We start from the raw sequence: 23,235 nt of genomic DNA on the forward strand, positions 1-23,235 counted from the left end.
TCTAGGGCATAGGATCACACTGGTGGGTACCACAATTTTGACCCTAATTTCTAAGAAGAGCAATCATCTCAGGGCTGTGCTAGAGACTACGTGAGAAAAAGAATATAAAACTGAGCGTAAGAGCTGGCATATCGTGAGCCTCAGTGAGTGCTATCTGCTTGAACAGGTAACGCCCTCTGAGAGTGTGGACAGCAGAAAAAAAAGTATCTTGGAGGTGAATCACCCAGAAATCAGCTCAGCTCAACTGAGGAAATACTGGGAAAAAACAAATCAGCACCGGGAACCCTCCAAGTGACCTGGAGCAAGAAGGTCTTGGCATGAGAAAGTCCTCTTTGTCTTAGTGAGAGACTTAACAACTGTTGAGAGATGCTGGGATCAGCTAAGTGGACTGGGAGATGTGGGAAGGTAGGGGAAGGCAGAAGCACTTCCCAGAAATCTGGAAATTACACAAATGCCAGAGATCATCAGTGATAGCCAGCATGCTTCCCACTTCTTTCACAGTACTTGTTTTTTGCAGGTACAGGCTGACAGAATAGAGACAGCTAGGTATGGCCCTAGACCAAGGCCCAGCCCATGGTATGTAACTGAAAGTGTGTGCTGCAGTTTCTGGGAACCTTCTTTAAGAGATAGCAGGTGTCTGCCTTTTGCCACATCTTCCTCATTCCTCTTTCTTGCTAGCGGGAATGCAGGCGTGATGGGCAGCGCTACAGCAGTCTTCTTGGACCTAGAGGTGTCCTGGGGAATAGAAGCCCACGTGGAACCACAAGAAAGAAGAAGCAATGAGCAATGAAGGCCAGACACCCCAGCGTGCAGGGTGTTAGATAAGCAAAGTCGCCCTTACTCCAGAGGAGACAGAGAAAAGAGGGAGGGTGGTGTCCAGATTTTTATGTAAGAAAGAAATAAACCTCTATCTAGTTAAAGCCACAGTTATTCTGGATCTCATTTTATGCACAGTCCAACTCAATCCTCAAAGGTAGTAACTTACTCTACCTATGTGGCCGTTGATGACATTTCCACTTACCAGCCTTGGCTGTTCATTATATTTCTATTCAATTGTTCTGGGATGCTAGCATTTATTATAACATTAATCTTATTTTAACAGTGTTATAATCTCACTCCCATTTAACTGCTCTTCAAAATGAAGATTAAATGTCAGTTCTACTATTGTCCATCTTGCCTGGATATTGTAACAGTTTTCACAGACCTATTTTTTTTTTTTTTTTTTTTTTTTTTGAGACGGAGTCTCGCTCTGTCCCCCAGGCTGGAGTGCACGAGGTCAGGAGATCGAGACCATCCTGGCTAACACGGTGAAACCCCGTCTCTACTAAAAAATACAAAAAAAAAAAAAAACAAAAACGAAAAACTAGCCGGGCGAGGTGGCCGGCACCTGTAGTCACAGACCTATTTTAAAACAAGGGGAGATTTGGGGAGCTGAAACGGAGCTTCACAATTTTGCCTAGAGCTGCCCTAAGGAACACCTTATTCAGCAGTGGGAACACATACAAAGAAAATCTTATTTTAAAAGGACTCTTGCCTCCCTTCATCCAGAAGAACTTCACCTCCTAACACGAAGTTGGCATCCTCTGTTACTCACCCAATGTAAATCGGTTTTCCTTCTGGGTGAGCACTGATTCGCAGAGATCCCTGGGTGCAGGGCAGCTCCTGATCCCCAGCCGCGCTGGCAGCGGCGGCTCTGCACGTTCAGACAGCTCCTCTGCCTCCGGACACTAGGAAAGGCCGCCTGCTGGCTCTCCGGACGGTGCTACTGACCCAGGCCGGAGAAGGAGAAAGGAAGGCAGGAGGACTGATCCCAGCCAGGTGGTGCTCGGCACTGCCACATGCCACTGTCCTCCTGACTGATGGGAGGTCACCTGGTAAGGGCTGGGGCCCCCACCCCTCTGCTGTGACTGCTGCTGTCCGTATGCTTGGGATTCGAACTCATCTACTAATTAGTTGGAAGGGAAGTTTTTTAACACCTTGTGTGTTTCGGCTGTTTTATTCTTTCACCAGCCTTCACAGGTATGAGTCTAGGTCATCTTCATAACAGCTTTTAGAAAGTAAGCATGGAAGACACTGTTCTCAGTATTTCAAATGGAGGAAATCAAGGCTCTGAGAGTCGCCTCCTATAACTTCTGTAGCTGGAGCCCTGCTACCTCATGCCTGGCCCCAGGACAGCCGGGAAGCTACACAAGTGCATGGATAGCAGCTGGGACGGGAGGCTGGCAAGGGGCTCTGGGTTTCTCCCCGCAGGCTGCCTTCCCTGGCCCCGCCTCTGCTTGGAGTCCCCAACAGGCAACGTCAGCCCCACGCGAGACAGAGATCTGGGGCCTCACACTTCACCTTGCCTGCCCCTCCGAGGGCCCAGCAATTACTTGAGAATCTGACTTTGGTAATTTAATTGCTTTTCCCTTAAATATGAGAAATAAATGTAATTTCTCCTTTTGTTCTTTTCCTACAGCCGGAGTAGTAAAAGCTACCTACTGCCAACAAACACGGGCATCCACTCTCTCTTTAATGCCTCTTCCATGAGACATTTGAACTGCAATAAGAGGTGTATCATGCAGAATGAATAACCAAGGGGGCCAAGAAGGGCCTAGACTGAAGAAAGAAGTCAACGTGTGGGTGTTCTCCGGCACAGGCCTCTCCATGGAGCCGGCAGCCGGCTATGCAGCCAGTGGACGCAGATCCGCAGTTCTCGGGCGGATTCAGGACTGCACAAGCACCGCAGAAGCCAGGGGGCTGGTGTCCTGGGCATCCTGGCAGTTCTTTTCATGTGGGCACAAATGAGCAACGCACACCAAGCTGCGCCATCTCCTCTGCTGCGATTTCGCTGCCGAAGAGCCGAGGAAGGTTTAGGATGCAATTAACAGAGCGGAGTGACCTGCGACGGGGTTAACCTGCGGAACAGAGGCAGCCATAAATCAGCGTCCCGGCCTCACGCACGCGCCAGCAGAGGAAGTCACGCAAGGGCTTTAAGTCAGCCAAATCGACAGCGTCAACAGATCTAGACGGTGTTTTCTTTTCTAGAACCTAGAATAGGTCTTTAGAGACAGATGGACGCTTGGTTTCCGCAAACTGTAAAGCAGGGAGGCAAGATGCAATATGCACAGAGAATTAACGTCAGTTGTGTTTATGGCTTTTTTTTTTTCTTGCCAAAAAAGAGTGGATTCCTTATTCTCATGTGGTGAAAGATGTGTTCTGTTTTCTTTAAAATCTAATCATACTTTTGGTAACAAAATGGAAAAATATGAACATTCCTTTGGGGTTTTTTTGAGAATTGATAAAAGCTTATCTATGAACAGATATTAAATAACCGTGATGTCAAAAAAGCAAGACCATTTGTTGAATGTTTATTATGTGCCAGGTATTAACCTACCTTACCTCTTTCATTTTTTCACACTTTTCAGAGGTAGGTTTAGTGGGGTACCATTTTACAGATGATGAAACTGAGGCCCATAAAAATGAAATAGGTTTTCTAAAGTCACACAACTAATTAGTGTAAGAAATAGAATTCCAAAGCTCAGAAGATACAAATTGAAAAGTTACTATTTACCATGGAATTTTCATACTAGTTCACATTAGTATTGGTAAGAATTTTACACAGGGTAAAGGTGTCATGGTATAAACTACCTGTTTTTTTTTAGTTTTTTTGTTTGTTTGTTTGTTTTTGTTTTTGCTACAGGGCCTCACTCTGTCACCCAGGCTAGAGTGCAGTGGCACAATCTCAGTTCACTGCAATCTCTGTTTCCTGGGTTCAAGTGATTCTCCAGCCTCAGCCTCCTGAGTAGCTGGGAATACAGGTGCCCACCACAATGCTCGGCTAATTTTTGTACTTTTAGTAGAGACGGGGTTTTGTCATGTTGGCCAGTCTGGTCTCGAACTCCTGGGCTCAAGTGAGCTACCCACCTCAGCCTCCCAAAGTGTTGGGATTACAGGCATGAGCCACCATGCCCGGCCATCCTGACTGTTCTTGAGGACTGATCCTGTGTGGATTATCTGACTTGCACTGTTTGAGACAGTCATCAAATCCTCCCGGTGAGAACTCAGCATGTATTGTTCTTGCTACTCCTTCATGAATCCCTCTGAACACCCCTGCTGCCTCTGTATTTCCATACCCGCTGGAGAGGTAAAGAAAGTAAGGCTTAGAGTATGTAACTTACCCATTATCTCACACAGCAAAGAAGTGCCAGAGCCAGGGACACACTGAAATGCTCTCGAATTCTAAAGCCCACATCTCTCCTACTTCTTCACACCGATTCCATCAATAATTAAAAACAGAAGCGAGCCTGTGGCTGTGCCTTCCAGACTCCTTTATTTACTTATTTTAAAATAGAGTTAAGCCGGGTGCAGTAGCATGCACCTGTAGTCCTAGCTACTCAGGAGGCTGAGACGGCAGGATCGTGTGAACCTAGGAGTTCAAGGCTGTAGTGAGCTATGATCACATCACTGCACTCTAGCCTGGGCAACAGAGTGAGACTGTCTTAAAAATAACAGTAATAATAACAACAACAATAATAATAATAATAGAGTTGACCAAAGTCAGAAGTAGGTAGGGAAGGAACCGGGCGGGTAGACTCCAGTCTCATGAATGCCTGGTGGCTGAATGTCCAGGAGTTTCCACTACAAAGAAGGGAGGCCAATACCTTGGGTGTTAAGGCTGCAAAAGGAATATCACAGCATTTCATGCAGAAAACTACACATGGATTCAGGGAAAGAAGATTTGGATAAAAAAGGATTGGACCTTTGACGTGAAACGTGAGCTCCGAAAGGCTCACAAGTGGCCAGGGTTACTAAATAATTAATCAAGAGCAGGCGGGTGGCAGTTTGAAATGTAAATGGGATGGAGGAAGGTGTGATGCTGTCATTCAGGAGAGGCTGATGTGGCTGGAGCGCTGAGCCACCGTACCAGCTCCCGGGAAGGCATGGGCACAAAGGAGCAGCGAGGCCGTCTGACAAAGGGCCCCAGAACCCCTAATTCTTGCCTTTGACCTGCGGTTCACTTTCATGTCCCTGTCCCCAAAGAGATGTTAAAAAATGATGAAGAACTGGCTAGGCATGAGGGAGGGGAAGCGAAGCCATCTAAAGAAATGTTACCTGTGTCAGGCAGCAGCCGACACACTTGAGAACACCTTCTATTTTCCTTACATTTTCCTGCTTCTTGAAAAAAAAAAATGCACCTTTTGTCTGTCCTTTCCCCCTTTCTTCCCAAATTCTCTAGAGTTCTTCCTGCAAGTGGTTCTGCGTGACTCAAAGGCAGACAACAGCTGCAAGCAAAGGAACCAAAAAGAAGACTGACAATAGGAAAAGGGGCAGGTGAGAGAGACTCCCTTTACCTTATCAAACCAGAAAATGCCGTGGCTTAAATAGCAAGAAAATAAAGTCTGCAGAAGATGAAATGTCTCTCTTCTGACTAAACAGTGATCAAAAGCTCTGTTCTAGAAAAAATATGACTGCTTGGCATTCAAATCACAGCGTCTTGGATCCGGAAGTAACGCTCACGCCTAGCATAGCCTGATACTTAGTGGGTGCTAGATGTATATTCATTCTTTTTCTGTGTCCCTTTCCTTGTCTATTACACCTTCCTGCACAGGCCAGCCGGCCTCCGCTTAAATCAGCTAGTCTCTCCAAGCTTCAGTGTAAGCGCTGGAAAGCAGAGACAATCCTGGTGCCCACCTGGTAGGGCTGTGCATGTCAAGGGCTGAGCCTATGCCTGGCATGGGTAAGAGGTGGAGTAGTGATTGTTGTGTTTGTTATTCCAGACTTAGGAAGCAAGATGTGCACTCCTGGTTTTTTTGGGGAAAACTGCCAACACTTCTGGGCAGCAAAAGCACAGGGTTCCAGGCAGCGGGGGCAGGAGAGGCAGCTAGTGAGGAGAGGTGAGCCAGGGCATCTGCTGTGTGAGAAGGGACTTGCTGAGGCCTGCAGAGGTTGGAGGGGAAGGCAAGGGTGGCACAGCCCCCACTGGAGAGCAGGCTCAGGAGGTCCTCACTCGGTGCCCTGAGGATGGGCATGGAGGGAGGGAGTGCAGAATGTAAAGGACGCTGAGGAGTGGGGCCATTTGTGCTCCCCAGCGCCACCTCACTGCCTAGACCAGGTGCAAGGGGACTGGGAGGAGTAGGGGCCACACTGCCAGCTCCTACAGGGGCTGAGTCTACGGAGGAGGTTTTTAGCAGCCAGGTAGAACTGGTGTTTTCTGCTGCTTCTCCCTCCTGACAGCTGCTCCCTGCCTCCTGCCCCTTTCCTTCCTCTCCATTCCTCTCTCTCCCCGTCTCCCTTTCTCCTCTCCCTTGCTTTAGCTTTCTTACCTTCTCTTGCAGAACAAAATCAGAAATGAGTCCCTCCCCTAGAAGTCCCCACCCACCATATGGGCATTTCCATTCATTTTCCTGACATTTCTGCATTTTGCAGGAGGTTGTGACCATGCAGGCCAGGGCCGGGGGGCAGGAGCAAGGGCAGCTAAAAGGAGGCAAGGGCAGCTCTGTATGGTTCTAGGGGGTTCTGCTCCCATCCCACCTCCCTCTCTTCACCCTGCTGCACCCATGCCCATTACTTCAGATATTGGCCAAATGGAAATCTGTTGACTTGCACAGCTTTGACTCCTTTCTGAATAGGATCTCATAGAAACACACAAAAGTAATCCATAATGGAAATAAAAATAGAGCCAAGTGCTGTAGCTTTTCCTCTTATGTAGTACAAATTGCTATGATGCAAACATTGTTCCAAATTTAAAATCCTAGTTCTTAATGCCTTTCCATTCAGGGAGACAGTATCACCTAACTCTTAAGCTCACGGACACTTCCTTTCCAAGAATTTATTACATGTGGTGTGTATTTCTTTAGGAAGTTTATCTACTTCATAATTTTAAGAGTCTATAGGCCAGGACTTCTAAAACTCAGTAATTTAACTATTTCTGCCAAAAATATACATGCAGAAATTGCATCAGCTAGAAAAATATTAATTTTGAGAAATCGAAAGTTACGTTAGATTTGATTGGGGGAATATTTTCCAAACAAAAGAAAATAATCCTGAAGTCAAAACTCTGAGCTTTTTATTGTATTGCAAGGAAAGCATGTAGAGGAAGTGGGTTGTTTAGTGTGTGTGTGTGTGTGTGTGTGTGTCTACTCAAAGAACTGTAGATTTATACACAGAGCATTGTAACCAACTTCATCCCCATCTAGTATGCAGTGAGAAGTTTGCAGCTTAACCTTGAGTGAGGAGGATTTAAGTTCAATATCAGAAAAAGAGTTCCTGGCAATGAGGGTTGTAAGGACATTTGTAGAGGCTGCCTAGAGGGACTGGCCCACCCTTCCCTGGAGAGCTGTGCCACTTGTGTAGATTCAGTCTAACATGAAAGCCAGGAGAAAATTTCCCAGGTTATCTTAACCCACAAACCCTCCCCAGGACCGCCTGGACTTCCACGTGGTTTAAAGGGTAGATTGAGTGCACCAAGACCAAAGGCCAGCCCAGACACTTGCCAGCATGGGATCTTGAGCAAGTCATATGCTCAAAATCAATTTTTCAGTTACAGGAGAAACATGGTAAGAACCGTACATCCCTCCTAGGTTCATGGTGAGGCTAACGAGGGTGGAAAAGTGCCTATCAGGGTGGAGCCTCCTGCAAGTGTTGGTCACTAGTAGGTGCTGCATGAAATTCACAGATGGAAGGTTGTGATGCCTGCCCCCAAAGGGATTAAAAATCTGCAGAGGTCCAAGGCAGGCGGATCACAAGGTCAGGAGTTCGAGACCAGCCTGGTCAATATGGTGAAACACCATCTCTACTAAAAATACAAAAATTAGCCGGATGTGTTGGCAGGAGCCTGTGGTCCCAGCTATTCAGGAGGCTGAGGCAGAGGTTGCAGTAAGCTGAGATCGTGCCACTACACTCCAGCCTGGGCGACAGAATGAGCCTCCATCTCAAAAACAAAAACCAAAAACCTGCAGAGGTACAAATAAAGTTTGCAAGTCCTTGGTCTAAGTTGCAAATTTTTTCCCTACACCTGAGAAATCTGTTAAGTTGTACAAATAAGTAATTCAATGGCCGAAGTACCACGTATCTCATCTTCAGTGATCGACAAGTTCACGCCAAACCCCAACAGCCCAGCACTAAGGAAGGCCACAGTGTCCATGTGAGCAGTGACTCCCAGCTAAACTTAGATTCCGTATCTGTCCATACAGAGGATCAAACACCCCAGAGTTCCACCTAGAGGAACTTCCCTGACTGACCCCATGAGTAGGACCCCTGGGTGACATTCCCACTGTGAGAAAGCCTGCCAGACCCATCAGGGTCTTCATGCCAGAAAGGATGCAGCTCCAGGAAGTTCTGGCTCTCGTGGCCAACTCTGAGGTGGCAACCCCTCAAAATCTAACCAGAGAAAAGGCCAGTGCAGCAGTGCAGGCCTCATGAGCAAACACCACCACCTACTCGCCTTTGGAAGGCACTTCCTCTTTCTCCTCAACATCCCTGTCGTTAACTGACTGAAAGCCACACTCACAATAAGAACAATATCTGGGTGTCTCTGGTCATCATTTCGCTTTCCTCTGAAGCTGGAATAATTATCCTACAGGTGTCAGCTGTGGCAGAAGGTGGCAGGAGTTTGTACTACAAGAATATTCCCAGGGGTTGCAGTGAGCCAAGATGACGTCACTTCACTCCAGCCTGGGAGACAGAGCAAGACTCCATCTCAAAAAAATTAAAAATAAAAAAAAAGACAAATATCACGTGTTCTCATTCACATGTAGGAGCCATAAAGGCAACCTCATGGGGGTAGAGGATAGATGACAGCTACCAGAGGCTGAGGCTGGGAAGGGTAGAGAGGAAGGAGGGATTAAAAATGGGTTGATTAAGGGGTACAAAACCACAACTAGATAGAAGAAATTAGACCTGGTGTTCCATAGCACAATAGGGTGACTATAGTTAACAATCATTTATTGCATATTTCAAAATAACTAGAAGAGTAGAACTGAATGTTCCTAACACAAGGAAATGATAAATGTTTAAGGTGATGGATATCCCAATTACTATGATTTGATCATTACACATTGTAGGCTTGTATCAAAATATCACATGTATCCCATAAATATATACAACTAAGATGCATTCATAAAAATTAAATTAAAATAAAAGAATATGTCCAGGGATAGAACCTCAGAGGTAAGGTAGTATCTGGATGAGAACTTACTGGGTGCAATAAGTTCCCCGCCCATCTTGAGGATGGAACTGAGGACAAAGCTGACCTAGCTTGTCCCCACTGACCATCCCTTCCCCGTTGCCGGTGTCTTTCCACCACATAAGGCTCAGGCCCCTGAGACGGCAAGAAACCTCCAATTTACAGGAGCCACAGGACACCCCTCCAACACCCGGTGGAATGAGCCCCCACCAACTCCCAGTGCACAGACACAGGGAGGCCTCACTTTCTGGAATCCAAGTACGGTACCACCTACCATCTTCCACCAGAGCCATCTCAGGTGTCTCACTCTCATCACTAAGAATTTAAAGTATGATGCCTTTTTTGCATAAAGTAAAATTCAGGACAAATAAAAATGTTTACGGTCTACATATTTTTAGGAGTTATACGTAAAATACACATATACAGAATGTCTTCAGTACACAGGAAGGAAGGGTAGCAAAATGCTTTCTTGGCGGCATTGCCTCCTCCACCAACTACTCACAAAATAGTGAAGAATGAACATCCTGCTAGATCCTTTCCTGAGGATATGTGTGGAAAGGATAGAGGACTATGTCTCTCTCTCAACCCCAATCCAGGACACCAGCTGCATGCACATGGCCTCAGATGCCATCTCTCTGGGTCGGCCTCTGTCTGTCCTGGGCTGGTAGATGGTTCCTCAGCCCCAGCCTGGCAGGGTCAGCTCCAGCTGGAGGGACAGTTACTGCTCAAACTGGAACGAGGGCTCCACCACCTGAACTGAGGTTTTTGCTCCTGAACTTACTAGATCGATGTTTGCATTCCTAAAGCTTGATGACTGCATGTTGCCTATCACTGTGATAGAGAAAAGATATTCCTGACACATGCCATAACCTACTTGAATGTGAGACATTTCCGTTTAGAAAGAGCCCATGAACTCAGCCCTGGCCCTCTCTCTACCTGGTACCTCTTCCTTGAGCTTCCCCAAAACTCACACTCCTTTGCCAAAGTGCCTAAAAAGAGTGGAAAATGAAATCATTAAAACTCAAGAACTCAGGAAGAGGGCATGGACCAGACTATAACATGTTCTGTACTCAGAATCCAAATATAAGTGCTCGAAAACCACACTCACCCATGACCAACAGTGCAATCAGGAACCGGCCTTTTTACCTGAGTCCCAGTTTTCCACGCTTATAGCACAGATGTTCCCAAATTCTGTCTGCCTTCCAAGGATCTAGGGGTAAGGCTTAGATAAGGTAAAGCACTTGGTCCCCAGACCAGGCCCCGCCCCCGCACAAAGTGCTCAGTGCAGGTTGATTGTAAAGTCCTGAGGGAGCATCTGCTAAAATCACACCACTGATGACAGCAATCAGGGGTTTAATGCTGCTAAAAAGGCCGCACCAACCTGTAAAAGAGATGGCAAGATCCTCGCTCTTCTCTGAAGCCACACACTTTGCCTGTCCCTGGAGCTTGGTCTCTGCGGGGGAACCCGGAGCTGGTCTCCAGAATACAACTTCTCTTAGCCTTTAAAGCCAGGGCGCAGAGAGGCACTACCAGAATACCAGATTACTGGGGAGGCAGGGCAGCCGAGGCTCCAAAAGGGAGGAGGAACCCCTTGCTCACAAACCAGGACCTGCTGCCTGCCTGGAAGGGCTCTAGCAGGAGATGAAACCCCTTAAGCCACAGTTGGGGAAAAGGATCAGACAGTGAGCTCCTCTCCGGCCCAAAACGCCATGAGGACAGGGACCACACACGGATAGGATGCTCTCCTGTGACCACGACAGAGCTTGGCCCTAGGAGGTGCTCACCAAGTACTGATGAATGCCTGAATGCCCTAGGTAGAGGACGTGTCGCTAATGCCAGCCCCAGGGTACTAATGGAAGAGCCACAAAGAGCCCCAGGATGCAACTGTCTGCAGCAGTGGGCAGTAGAGGGAGGAGGGCCTCCAGGGGAGAGAAGTGGCCAGAGAGCCTCTGTCTGCTTCCTGCCACTGCCCACAGCCAGCCCCGCAGCAGCGTCCCTGGCTCCCTTCCTCAGCCACACTGCCGAACAGGCAGGCCCTGCTGTGGCACAGTCTGAAATGCCCAGGCACAGCACGACTGCTAAATTCTCGCACTCCCTGGACTCAGCTCAGCCCCACACCGCGCATTCCTACTCTCCTGTTCTGGGGACAGATTTTACAGCCCGTTCGCGTCTTCCCAAGCCTCGCTCAGATCTGGGCACATGGCACAGGAAAAAGTGCCGCTGAGCGGATCTAAAGAACAGCGGGTGTCGGGGAGCCGGAAAGCAGGAATCATCTCAACAATCCGTCTCTGGGATTGGGAGGAAGAACATGTTCCTGAACACATTTGCTCACTGCTAGGGAGGCGGCGCCTCTTCTGAAGGAAGCCACTCCCTCTTCCCTCAGCCTGCTGCTGGCTTTACTGCTCCTCTCAGTCACTGCCGTTGCTGTCACCTCTCATCAAAATCTGCCCCCTTCTCTCTCTCTCTCTTGTTCTCTCCCCTCAGTCCTGCCTACCTTATTAACACTTTCCAAACACGTCTCCCATCCACTCCTCTCCATCTCCCTCTCCCCAGCTCCAGCACACCCTCACAGCTGCATCTGTGGACTGCCTCAGTATCCTCCCTGCTGCTCCTGCGGCCCACAGCTCACCAGCTTCTGTCCTTCCTTCTCATCCCTAGACCAAGATGTCCCAAAACGTTCTTTGTGAACAGTGAATCTAACAGTGCCTTCCGACGACTGAAGACCATTTGCGACTTTCCACGGCCCCTGTTCTCAGCCCAGGCTTCCCTTCCCCCAGCAGCACCAAACTACTACCTTCTGAGCACTCACCAGAAACCCTGCTAAGCACTTTCATGAAACTTCCCATTGAACCCTCACATCACTGGAAGGAGGCATTGCCGTCCGCATTTTACTTGTGACGAAGCTGAGGCTGGAAGGGCTCCATCATTTGTAGACAGCAAGGCAGTAGTAGCCCAGCTGGGATCCTCAGCCAGGCAGGCCCAGGCCTCTGGGCACTGGCCCTTCCCACCTCCAGTGGCTCCCAGGGCCACTTAGAAGTTTCAAGTCCTCCCCAGCTTCCCAAAGTGAACTGTAAGGAGTTCCTCACTCCCTTCCAGGTGTCCCCATAACTAAAGCATGTGTCCCTCTGCAGCTTAGTTGTACGTCTGTTTTTCTCCCCAGGTTGGATGCCTTGAAGATAAGAATCATCTGGAGTCCCTAATGCTTAGCACAGAGCTGTACTCAAGAGGGTTAATTGAATTAATGGTCAGCAAAATGAATGAGTGGATGAATGAATATCACACATTCAAGTGATCACATTTCCCCATCTCTTCCACAATCAGGCTCAACTGATTGGCTTGGCCATGTTAGGTATGTTGCAAATAGGTTTACTGGTTACAGAAGAGTATCAGGGCAAGGTGAAATTTTCAACATTTAAAGGTGGAATTGCCCTTACAATAAATGTGTTGTGTTTTTGTCAGCATTGTCACTGTTGTTGTTTACTACGGAATGTCACCATGCTTGAATCTTAAGCAGATGGGCTTGGGCTCCATTCATAATTTTCTTGCTTTAGAAAAACTTATGATCACAGAAGGGGACCTTAGCGCTTGCCAAGTGCCAGAGCCCAGCAGCAGCTTTGGTCTCAGCACAGGTGGATGTGATTTTCTTTTCCGGTGACCTGTCCACGAGCTGCCTATGCAGTTTGTCCCACTGACAATGTGGGTGAAGGATGAAGCCAGGGCTCACCCTTCTAAGGGGGACACTGAGATTCCTGGGCATTGTACCAATTCAGCCATATGTCACCCCAGAAAGTAACTGCTTTTTCCATATATGATCATAACTAATGTTGCAAAGCCTGTTTTGCCTGGATCCTTTTACAGAACCTATGCAAAATATGCTGTGCGCTTTCACTCCAGATTTCTTTCTTAGGATGAATGGCTCTGCACATACACGGGAACAAGCTCGTATTCTGTTCATCAGGAATGATCATTATTCCATAGGCTAATTCCCTGTGCATTAGTTATACGGGGTGAAGTTCTGGCTTATACACAGGAGCTCATGGAAACAGAGATCCTAGTGGCCAAATACATCCTAATATTCTCCTTTCAATTCTTTCATTTTTTCTGCCTTTACCTTTTAGAAAATGTTAATGTATTCCTGATGAATTCAGTGTGAAAAAAATATGTTTATCAGCTTGGGTTTAAAATTTTTATTCATAATAAGAATATAGTAGCACTGCCAAGACCCTCCAAAGTCAATCCTCAGATCTTCACCGGCTCTTTGGGGACATGGTAAACAAGCTGACCATGCAGAAGAATTATAAGAAAGGGGTTCCCATGCCAAAACAATAGCAAGTGTATTTTCCTTAGGTATTGATGCTTTGTTCTTGCCATGAGTGAGGGTTGAGGGAAGGGTGCTGTGGTAGCAATAACCCTGCAAGTTGTCACGTGGTAACTGCATAAGTTGTGCCTTTAGCCAGGGCCAAATGGATGATAAACTTGTCACTGTTAACCGGCTCTAGTTATTTGGAGCAAACCACACTTTTTCTTGCAAAATCACACACTCAATTTCTTGACTACGTTTCCTCATCTATAAAATGGGAGAGAGGTAAGATAAGCTCTGTGGTGCTTTTGCACTCTGCGATCCCGTAAGTGCCTTTGCGTTTCCATCCAGCCCCGCCCCACTCCATCCCGCCCGGACGGTGGATGCCCACAGTCCCCCACCCCAGCCCTGCCAGGATGGCAAAGCCTGCTGAGGATCTGCACAAGTGACCCCACCTCAGCAGCTTCACTGCTCCCCTTAGTAAATAACTGCATACAGGAACCCTGCAGGTTCTCAGGCTGCAGCCAGCGCCACAGCTGGGTTCTTTAGTTTGTTGTGAAAAGAATTCCAGCATGACACAGCTCCTCTCAGCACAAAGACATGCTGAAGCACTAGGAAAAAAAATTTTTTAAAGAATGCTTCTGAAAGCCAGGCAGCCAGGAGAGAGATGTAGGCTTGGACCAGCCTCCTCCCTGCCGGGGCCTGGACCTGTTGCCTGGGCTCTGCTCCTCTCAACGGTAAACAGAGCCGTTCACAAATCACCGAGGCTCAGAACGGCAGGTCTGGCCACAGGGGTGCCTCGGACGCCTCCCAGGCATCTGCAGCAAACAGTGCTGCCTGCACTGTGGTCAGATCAGGGACAGTCAGTCCCCCCATTGTTTGATTTCTAAACCTGCCTCCACCTCCCCAAGGCCTCTGAGAGCTCAGGGCTTGCAAATCAACACAACATTTAATTAACTGCACATTAAAGTTTCCGTCTTTCAAAGAAGGGAATTAGGGACATTGCACTTTCTGAAGCACTCATTAATGAAAAAATAAATTGTAAAGCCTCCCGAGTTCAGGGTGGTCCTTACCATTCTAGGTGGCTTCCTGCCTTAATGCTCAGGGCTGGGCAAGTTTCCTCAGATGAGCTGCAGTCTTCAGGGTCCCCTTCCAGACAGGCGTTTTTAACCCTCTGAGAGCCAGCCTTGGTTTTCCCCACACCACGCAACTTGAATAATCCTTAAGAGTTTTCAGGAAATAGCCAGAAATATTTCCAATTATATTGAATTATGAATACTTTTTTATTACAATAAAAGGTATACAGATGTTGCTTTTAAGAGAGGCATGAATAATATAATTAAACAACTGTCTATAGTACCTATGGAATGGTTGTAAGTTGCTATTACCCTTGAGAATGACGGAGGCACATGCACTGCTGGCATGGAGGGACATGGCCGTCAGTTTGACAGTGGGGAAGGAGACCAAGTGAAAGACAGACCCGGGCCAGGTGTGGTGGCTCATGTCTGTAATCCCATCATTTTGGAAGGCCGAAGTGGGTGGATCACTTGAAGCCAGGAGTTCGAGACCAGCCTGGCCAACAGGGTGAAACCCCATCTCTACTAAAAATACAAAAGTTAGCTGGGTGTGGTAGAACATGCCTGTAATCCCAGCTACTAGAGAAGCTGAGGCAGGAGATTGGCTTGAACCTAGGAGGTGGAGGTTGCACTAAATCGAGATCGTGCCTCTGCACTCCAGTCTGGATGAAAGAGTGAGACTCTTTCTCAGAGCAAAAACAAAGACTCGAAGAAATCTAGTGCAACTCATCTCAAGCAGCGTAGCTCTCCATGTGCCAGTTCAGGCTGTAGCTAGACACACACACACAGACACACACACACTCATCACTCACTCACATATCCTGCCTGGAGGAAAAAAAAAAAAAAAACAGTGAATGGGAAGAACGTTGCTCATGAGGCCATGGGTGCTGCTCCTACTTCTACCACAAATCTACTGCCTGATTTTTGTACTCATCTGAAAAATCATGGTACCCCCCCTGTACCTGTATCAAGATCATCTGCAGCTCTTTCTATGAGTTGCATCATTTTTAAAAGGAACTACGTTGCAATGCTTTGTTTTGTTACTTATCTGTGTACATGGCTCTTCCCAATATTGCCAAGTTTTGAGAAAAAGAAAGGGATCTGATTTCATCTTGTATTATGCCTTGTGTATATTTAGTTATGCTACACATTTTGCTTCACTTCTATTATGTGCCAGACACTGCACGAAGCATCAAGGATATAGATGCTGGTCCTGCCCTTCTAGAGATGGCAAACAAATAGCAGATAAATGAATGGATTGTCAATTATAATTATGGTTAGGTAGGGACAAGGTCCTGAGATAACAAATGATAGAAAAGAGACCAACTTCCAACGAGATGCTTTAGGACAGCCTCTGGAGGGGATGTTCTGGGTCATCCCATAGGAGGAAGAGAAAGTGCTGGCTATGTAGCAAGTGGGGACAGCGGCATCCCTGGTACAGGTATCTTGCACATGACAGACACACAGTCACTTGATTTGTTGATAAAAGTTAATATAATACATCTAATACATTCATATTACTAACACAATCTAACCACAGTAGGCTTGTGAATAGAAAAAGCACCCAGTAAATGAATTCTTTGTTATCCAGGAGGTGACAGAGCCTTGTGTAAACAATGGCCTCCCTCAAGAAAAGGGATCACTTAAGATCACTTAAGATGGGTTCACTTAAGACACCAAAACTCACCAAGCTCAGGGCCCTTGTACCCTCAACCTTTTCCTTTTCCTCTCATCTCAGCTATCCGGTCAGTGCCCCGCATTAATTTACGCAGTAACTGGAACACCAGAGGATTCTAGGTGTTCATCCGTAATTCCCTTAAATTCACTATTTCTATCCTGTCTTTGGATTTTTCTCTCCAGTGTGATATCATGGAAGAGGCAGCATCTCAATTTCTTACACGTATTCCTCAAGTAGCCCGCAATGTCATCACACATTGCAAGAACACAGAGCGAGGGTGTGTCCTCATCAGACACCATAGCTTGTGCAGCTGGCTGTGGGTCATTGAAATGTGTGTCCCATCTTGTGATGAGAGAGGGAACTGAATGAGTCCAAACTGCTCAGCCACTTGGCTCTCAAGGCACAGGTGCCCCATTTCCCCAGCCTCCCATTAGGCTTTGTCAAAAGGGGAATGTAGGTGGAGGCAAGGCAGGAAATATCTAGTGAGGTGAGTTTTCCTGGCTAGACCCTGACTGATACAGCCACCCAGGAGATGAGAGCTCTTCTTATCTTTTCTCATTACTTAATAATTGTTGCCTGTGTGCCCAGGCTGTCATGTAGCCTTTGGGGTGGAAGAAGGAAGGCAGATAAAGACTAAAAAATCTGTATCTATAGTCACCTGATGTGCACAAGCAGCATCTGGCTGGAAGCTGTGCCCACCCACCCCTGGAAACAATCTAATGCTATTGTTCTCCTTCCCCATACCTTCCTTCCTATCTGTCACCAACCCTTCCGGGGGCCTTCTCTGTGTCAAGCCCTGTGTTATACTGTTAGAACCACACATATGATGATGGACACAGTCCTTACTCTCAAAATTCCAGTCTAGTGGGGATGCGTGAGCAGATGACAGGGACAGAGTGAGAACTACTGTTATCGAGGTGGGCAAAGGGTATGAAGGGGACACAGGTAGTGGTCTCATTATGCAGCCCAGGGGGAGCTGATGGCGGGCTTCTCAGAGAAGTAGAGGCCAGAGTCAACTTGTGACTGATCAAGAGATAAGACTGACACTGAGGAAACAACAGGAAAATGTAAGAGGTGCTACATCAGCAGGCACATTACTGAAATGTATAGTCCTTATTGGTTCCCACACAGGCCTGGGGATTGGTGAAATGGATTCTGATGACTGCATCGGAATCAGGGGAAGTCCCCACTCCCATCCGGAGAATCTAGTCCAGTGGGTCCATGTTGAAGCTCAAGAATCTATTCACTTGTTTTAAGTCTCTAATAGGGGTTGTATAGGTGCCTGGTTATCTCATACTCGTAACATTCCTTTGAGAGTCAGGGAACTACTTCTTCCTATTGAAACCATGAGCAGGGATCAGCCAGTACAATGAATATGAGTCATTCAGACACCGGAATAGTATGATTGAACCCCACAAATGGTGGGCCAAATGCTTTCTGCTGCAAAATTTTGATGGATGATACTTCTTTAGCCTGGGCAGAGATTTAATTTGTGTTGCAACGGAACACTTTCAATTGTCAACGACAAAAAGCGATATTTCCAATACTCCTTGAGAATAGACTTCAAAGGCATCAGCTCTTTTTTAAAAAAGCATTTCAGCTTTATTTTGATGTGGCAGAAAAGTTTTGCATGCATCCTCGCATCCACTGTTGTGACAGCTGCGTTTAATGAGTGCAAAATGATCAGAAAAACATCCTTTGCTATGGGTTGCCAGTTGGTGACAGGGGAGAGGTGATGCTGTAATCGGAGCAGTAAAGTTAGGTACACATCTGCGGAGGTGAAATTCTGCTGTCTGGTCTGTACTGGGCGGCTCAACGCATGGCCTCAAATCCAAATAAGACCCATAGACCCACGTCCCATGGTCCCCTTCCTCAAGCAGCAGGACAAAGACTCAACTGGACCACATCTGGCTGTTTTTGCTGGAAGTTCATGCAAAGTCAGGTGTTTCTAAATCTTCTACATACTTTTCCTAAGGAGAGAAGATTTTTCTGGCTACTCATAACAAACTCAGGGGAAAACCGAAAAAAGCAGGAGGGGGCAAACTTGAAATAATTCATGTGTAGAGGCCTACATCAGAAAGTAAAGGACTTTCTTTAAATATAGTTGTGATAGATTAAATGATTGTTTAACAAATATTCAGTACCTCTCCTGCGCCCAACACAGAAACATACTGGCCTCCAATGGGAAGAGTTGACTTTCTCACCCTATTGATGTCAAGCTTGACTATGGGACTCTTTTGGCCAGTGAAATGCGGGCAGAAATGACCATATATCAATTTGGAACCTAGGCCTTAAGGCATCGCATGTTTACACATACCACTTTGAGAGCTGCTACTTGCAACTTAAAAAGGTTGTAAATCAGATAGCTCTATGCCCTGTGATGATCACTGCAGAATGAGACAGATAAAATAGATCTGAATACAAACTGTGGCTTCAAGGAGAGTTTTTCCAACTGACCCGTGCACCTGCAAGGCATACCTGGAGGAGAGGTGCCTAGCTGTACCCACGTAGATCACCCACGCCACAGCTGACCTGCAGCCCAGGAAGCATGAGCATAGATGATGGTTAATTTAAATCACTGAGATTTAGAATTGTTTGTTATTCAGCATCATTGTGTTGCTTCATAAGCTTTTGATAGAGATTACCAACAATGAATGCCTGATTATGTGCCAGAGAAATTTTCCCAGCTGTGCTAAATTCCTCCCACAGCTCTGTCGACACGGTGGGAGGGTGCTTTGGGTTAAATGCTTGTGTCCCCACCAAATTGTATACGTTGAAGCCTTAACCCCCAATGTGATCATATCAGGAGGTGGAGACTTTGGGAGGTGATTTGGGTTAAATGAGGTCATGAAGGTATCACTGTCGCTATGAGATTAATGACCTTATAAAAAGGGGAAGAAACCCGTCTGTCTCTCTCTCTCTCTCTGTCTCTCTCTCTGCAAACCAGGTAGAAAGTCCTCACCAGGAATCTTGATCAGCCAGCATCGTGATCTTGGACTTCTCAGCTTGCAGAACTGTGAGAAATAAATCATTGTTTAGGTCCCCCACCCTGAGTCTACAGTGTTTGTTATAGCAGCCAAAACTAAGGCAGAGGGAAAGTAGATGGAGCAAATGCTCAAGTCAATCCATCAGATTTACACAAAGCAAGACAGGTAACAACTCCATGCTGAACTACATTTTTCAGCTTTTGGTTCCATTTTGGGGTCATGGAGTCAATCACACTTTATAATTAATGAAAGTGCAGCTTCAGGAAGGTTGCCAAGGCAGCTCCTTGGTACCAACATTCCTTACTGGTTATTACCTTCTTGCATCTTATCTTTTAAAATATTTTATTTAGAGACAAGCTCTTGCTCGCTCTTACCCAAGCTGGGGTGCAATGGTGTAGTCCTGGCTCACTGCAGCCTTGACCTCCTGGGCTCAAGAGATCCTCCAACTTTAACCTCCTGAATAGCTGGAACTTCAGGTGCACACCACTGCGATCAGCTATTTTTTCTTTTTTTTTTTTTTTTCATAGAGACAGGGTCTCTCTATACTGCTCAGGCTGGTCACAAACTCCTGGCTTCAAGCGATCTTCCCACTTCAGCCACCCAAAGTGCTGGGATTACAGGTGTGAGTCACCATGCCCAGCCCTTCTTCTTCCATCTTACAGGTGAAAACTAAAAGTAACTACTTGTGTCCATCTCTTTCCCTTGAGTCTGTTTCGTTTCTGTACGGTTTCAATCTTCTTTTTCTTCAGTCATGGAAAGACAACAAAAATAAACTGTCGCTGAGAACCATCACGACAGTTTACGCTTGCAGGGAGAATCCTGTGGGTGTCTAAAAGCTTACGCTAAGTTATATTTGCTTCATGTATGCTTCTATTGACGAATAATTAGGGCAGCAATTAATTTTAAAATGCAAATGAGCAATGGGTCTCACTGTTTTGTTTTGTTTTGTTTGAAATATCCTTTGTCCTCAGTTCTACTGGTATCTGAATGGATTTAGTTTAGCAAAGGAATGAAATTATTTTTTCTAATGCTTTATTTACTTGATTGAATCGGGCTTTTTATCAAATATTGACTACAAATGTTTGTTCAAGATCATATGCCACAGAAGTTAATAGAAATTAAAACCTGGAGTAGAGAACCACCATTTTTTACATGTCTTGTGGGTGATCTGTCTGAATGATGATCAGTGACAGTCAGAAGAGGTGATGGCCTTGTGCCTGGCTATCTGAACTAATCGTTGTTTTGTAGTCAAAGGGAAAATTCTTTATCTTTGAAAATGTCTTATAGATATTTTTTGAGAAAACTTTCCAAACATAATGATAAGTAAAATTCTTATTTATTTCTTTTATATCTTCCATTACTGGAAGGATTGGAAACATCATGAGAAGTCCGCTAAATACGCCTTTCATTTGCTCATTCATTCAAGATTGACTGATGTGTACTATATGCTAACACTCCACTCTATGCTAGATTTACTATCTCTGCTTTCAAAGAGTTCCTAGTCTACGGGGAAAGTCAAACAAGAAAAACCTCTGTTGTATCTTTGTCATGGCACTTCCTGGCATCATTTCCCATGAACGTCTATCATCTTTCTCCTCACCTGGAATGTGAGCCTCAGGAGGGCAGGAACTGTGTCTGTATTCTCACCACGTGAGCAAAGACCTACCACGGAAGAAGCACTCGGTAAATATCTGTGGCTGTTGGAAAAGAAAATAAGTGATATTTTAGAGATGTAAATAGGAGAAAATGGAAGCTCAAAAGGCAGATACGTTTCTCAGCATAGACTGTGGTGGAAGGCGGGCTGATTGGAAAGGTATCGAGGAGTTGATGAGGATGGGAGCAGGGAACCCCATGAGGGCATATACAGTAGGTTGCCCAAGGAACAAAATCTGGAAGCACACAGCAGGTGTGAAGTCACGGAGGAGTGGGCCATCTGGATGAGACCGGGAATGCTGAGGAGGTTTCACTGGAGCATGGGATGTTGTGGGGAATGGCAGGGTCTGGGGCTAGATGGGAAGCGAGGCCTGAAGTAGCAGTCATCTTATACCCAGGTGAAGACGCTGTTCTCTGTAATCAGTGTTGATTACCAATTGACTGAAACATTAAAATGCCAAATTATTAACTAGTGTGAGCATTTAAGGAAAAAAAGTCTGGGTGCAGGGATTCATGTCTGTCATCCCAACACTTTGGGAGGCCAAGGCGGGAGGATCACTCGAGCCCAGGAGTTCGAGACCAGCCTGAACAACATAGTGAGACCACCCCCATCTCTACAAAAAAAAAAAAAAAAAAAAAAAAACAAGAAAATTAACTGGTCATGGTGGTGCAGGGCACACACCTGTAGTCCCAGATACTCAGGAGGCTGAGGCAGGAGGATCGATTGAGCTCAGAAGGTGGAGGCTGCAGTGAGTTGTGATTATGTCATTGCATTCCAGTCTGAGTGACAGAGCAAGACCCTGGCTCAGAAAAACAAAAAAAAAGTTGTCCACCTTTGACAGAAATCTGAATCCCTCTTGTATAATAAACCTCGAATGCTTTCCACTGACATGGGACTTAGTTTGAGGGTACAGCCAAGACATCATCCACTATCCCAAAGAAAGCACTTGGTCACTAATCACACACATCAGCTGTGGCTGTTTTTGTTCCATTATCTAAATATTTAAAGAGAAACCAGCATTTTGGTCTGAATTATCTGAATAATTCCACAACTCACCATTTGTTTTTAGTAGAGATTCAAGGTTAAAATAGTAATAATAGGTATCTTTAAGACTAAACATTATTCATATGAAAGTCTATTTTTAAACAACATCCAAATTATTTGCCTCTGTTTTTCACCCATGTAAGAAAATATTTGATAATCAGGAATGAATAAAAGACCATCACATGGGTTGTTGTTTTTTTTGTTTTGTTTTGTTTTGTTTTGTTTTTGGATTGCTTTTTCTTGTTGTTTCATGGATTTTTCTGTTTTTTTTTTTTTAGGAAAAAACAATTTTTAGGAGCACATATGCCGATCCAATCACTGCCTCCCGCCTGCTGCAGGTGGAGGTCGTGAGGAAGTGGTGGCAGGCTACTTCTCATTTCATTACGAATTCCTCTCATGTGGACACAGACCTCAGCCGGGGATGACAAGGATTTTTGAACTTCAAAAAAAAAAAAAAAAAAAAAAAGAGGAAGAAGCATAATAAATATTTTACTGTCTAGTCAACCCAATTTATGAAACCTGATTATCTAGCTCAGCCTCCGGAGATTGCTACCGGAAATCTCCCCAGATGTTCCCCCTTCTAACCCAACTCTCCACTGTCTGGCAGGAAGGCAGCCGGGCATCTGCATTCCGGAAGCCCAGCTGCCTCGGAAGAGAGAGGGGCCTGCATGTCACTCAACAGCCCTGCCTGCTAACCACTTAACCAGTTCTCAGTTGGGTTCACAGACCCATGAGCAACCCAACTTTCTTCCACTCAGGTTGATACTGTGCTCCAAGCTGGGGTGCCCAGGGAGAGTGCCTGAGGCAGCAGTGAGCTGATCACCCTCACTTCTGAAGTCAACTGGTATCCTGAAATGGCGCTGTTTGAACCACATTGGGCAAGAACATGACGAGTGCTTCTGGGGTTCTTTGTATGGTCCCAGACACGCTCATTTCTGTTTCTAAGTTACACAGCCCCAGGATTTTGAGGAACAATGGGATTCTGTTTATTTGTGTTATTTGTTGTTGGTGTAACTTTGACAATTCAGCTTATAGTATAAATTTCATTATATTATATAAAATATATAGCATAATTCTTTTTATATGGGCACTTGTTCTTCCTTTTTGGAACACACCTATATATTTTAGTTTGCCTTTCCACCATCTAGCCCTTGGCTGTGATCCCAGCGGCTATACTACAGTATACACTAGTGCCAAGAAGAACTTGGACCTAATGTGAAATTCGGCAGAACCTATTACCCTTAGGAGGGATCATCCAATCACAAATAGCCCTTGGGAGTCAGACCAACCAAACTAGGATTCTTGAAAGAGCTGTTCCAGAAAATCTCTT

At 45.9% G+C, this 23,235-nt stretch overlaps 1 long non-coding RNA gene across 1 annotated transcript; it reads right to left on the minus strand.

Annotated features, from left to right (window-relative positions):
- Positions 1-2,379: 2,379 nt before the first annotated feature.
- On the minus strand, positions 2,380-13,439 carry LOC140713451 (uncharacterized). The gene is made up of 4 exons (XR_012095527.1): positions 11,796-13,439; positions 10,041-10,155; positions 5,095-5,264; positions 2,380-2,897 (listed from the first exon to the last, which is right to left on the minus strand). It is a non-coding gene; the product is annotated as an uncharacterized lncRNA (long non-coding RNA).
- Between the last annotated feature and the right edge of the window lie 9,796 nt (positions 13,440-23,235).

This window comes from Chlorocebus sabaeus, chromosome 14 (genome assembly GCF_047675955.1).
Source record: "Chlorocebus sabaeus isolate Y175 chromosome 14, mChlSab1.0.hap1, whole genome shotgun sequence".
Taxonomy (NCBI): Eukaryota; Metazoa; Chordata; class Mammalia; order Primates; family Cercopithecidae; genus Chlorocebus; species Chlorocebus sabaeus.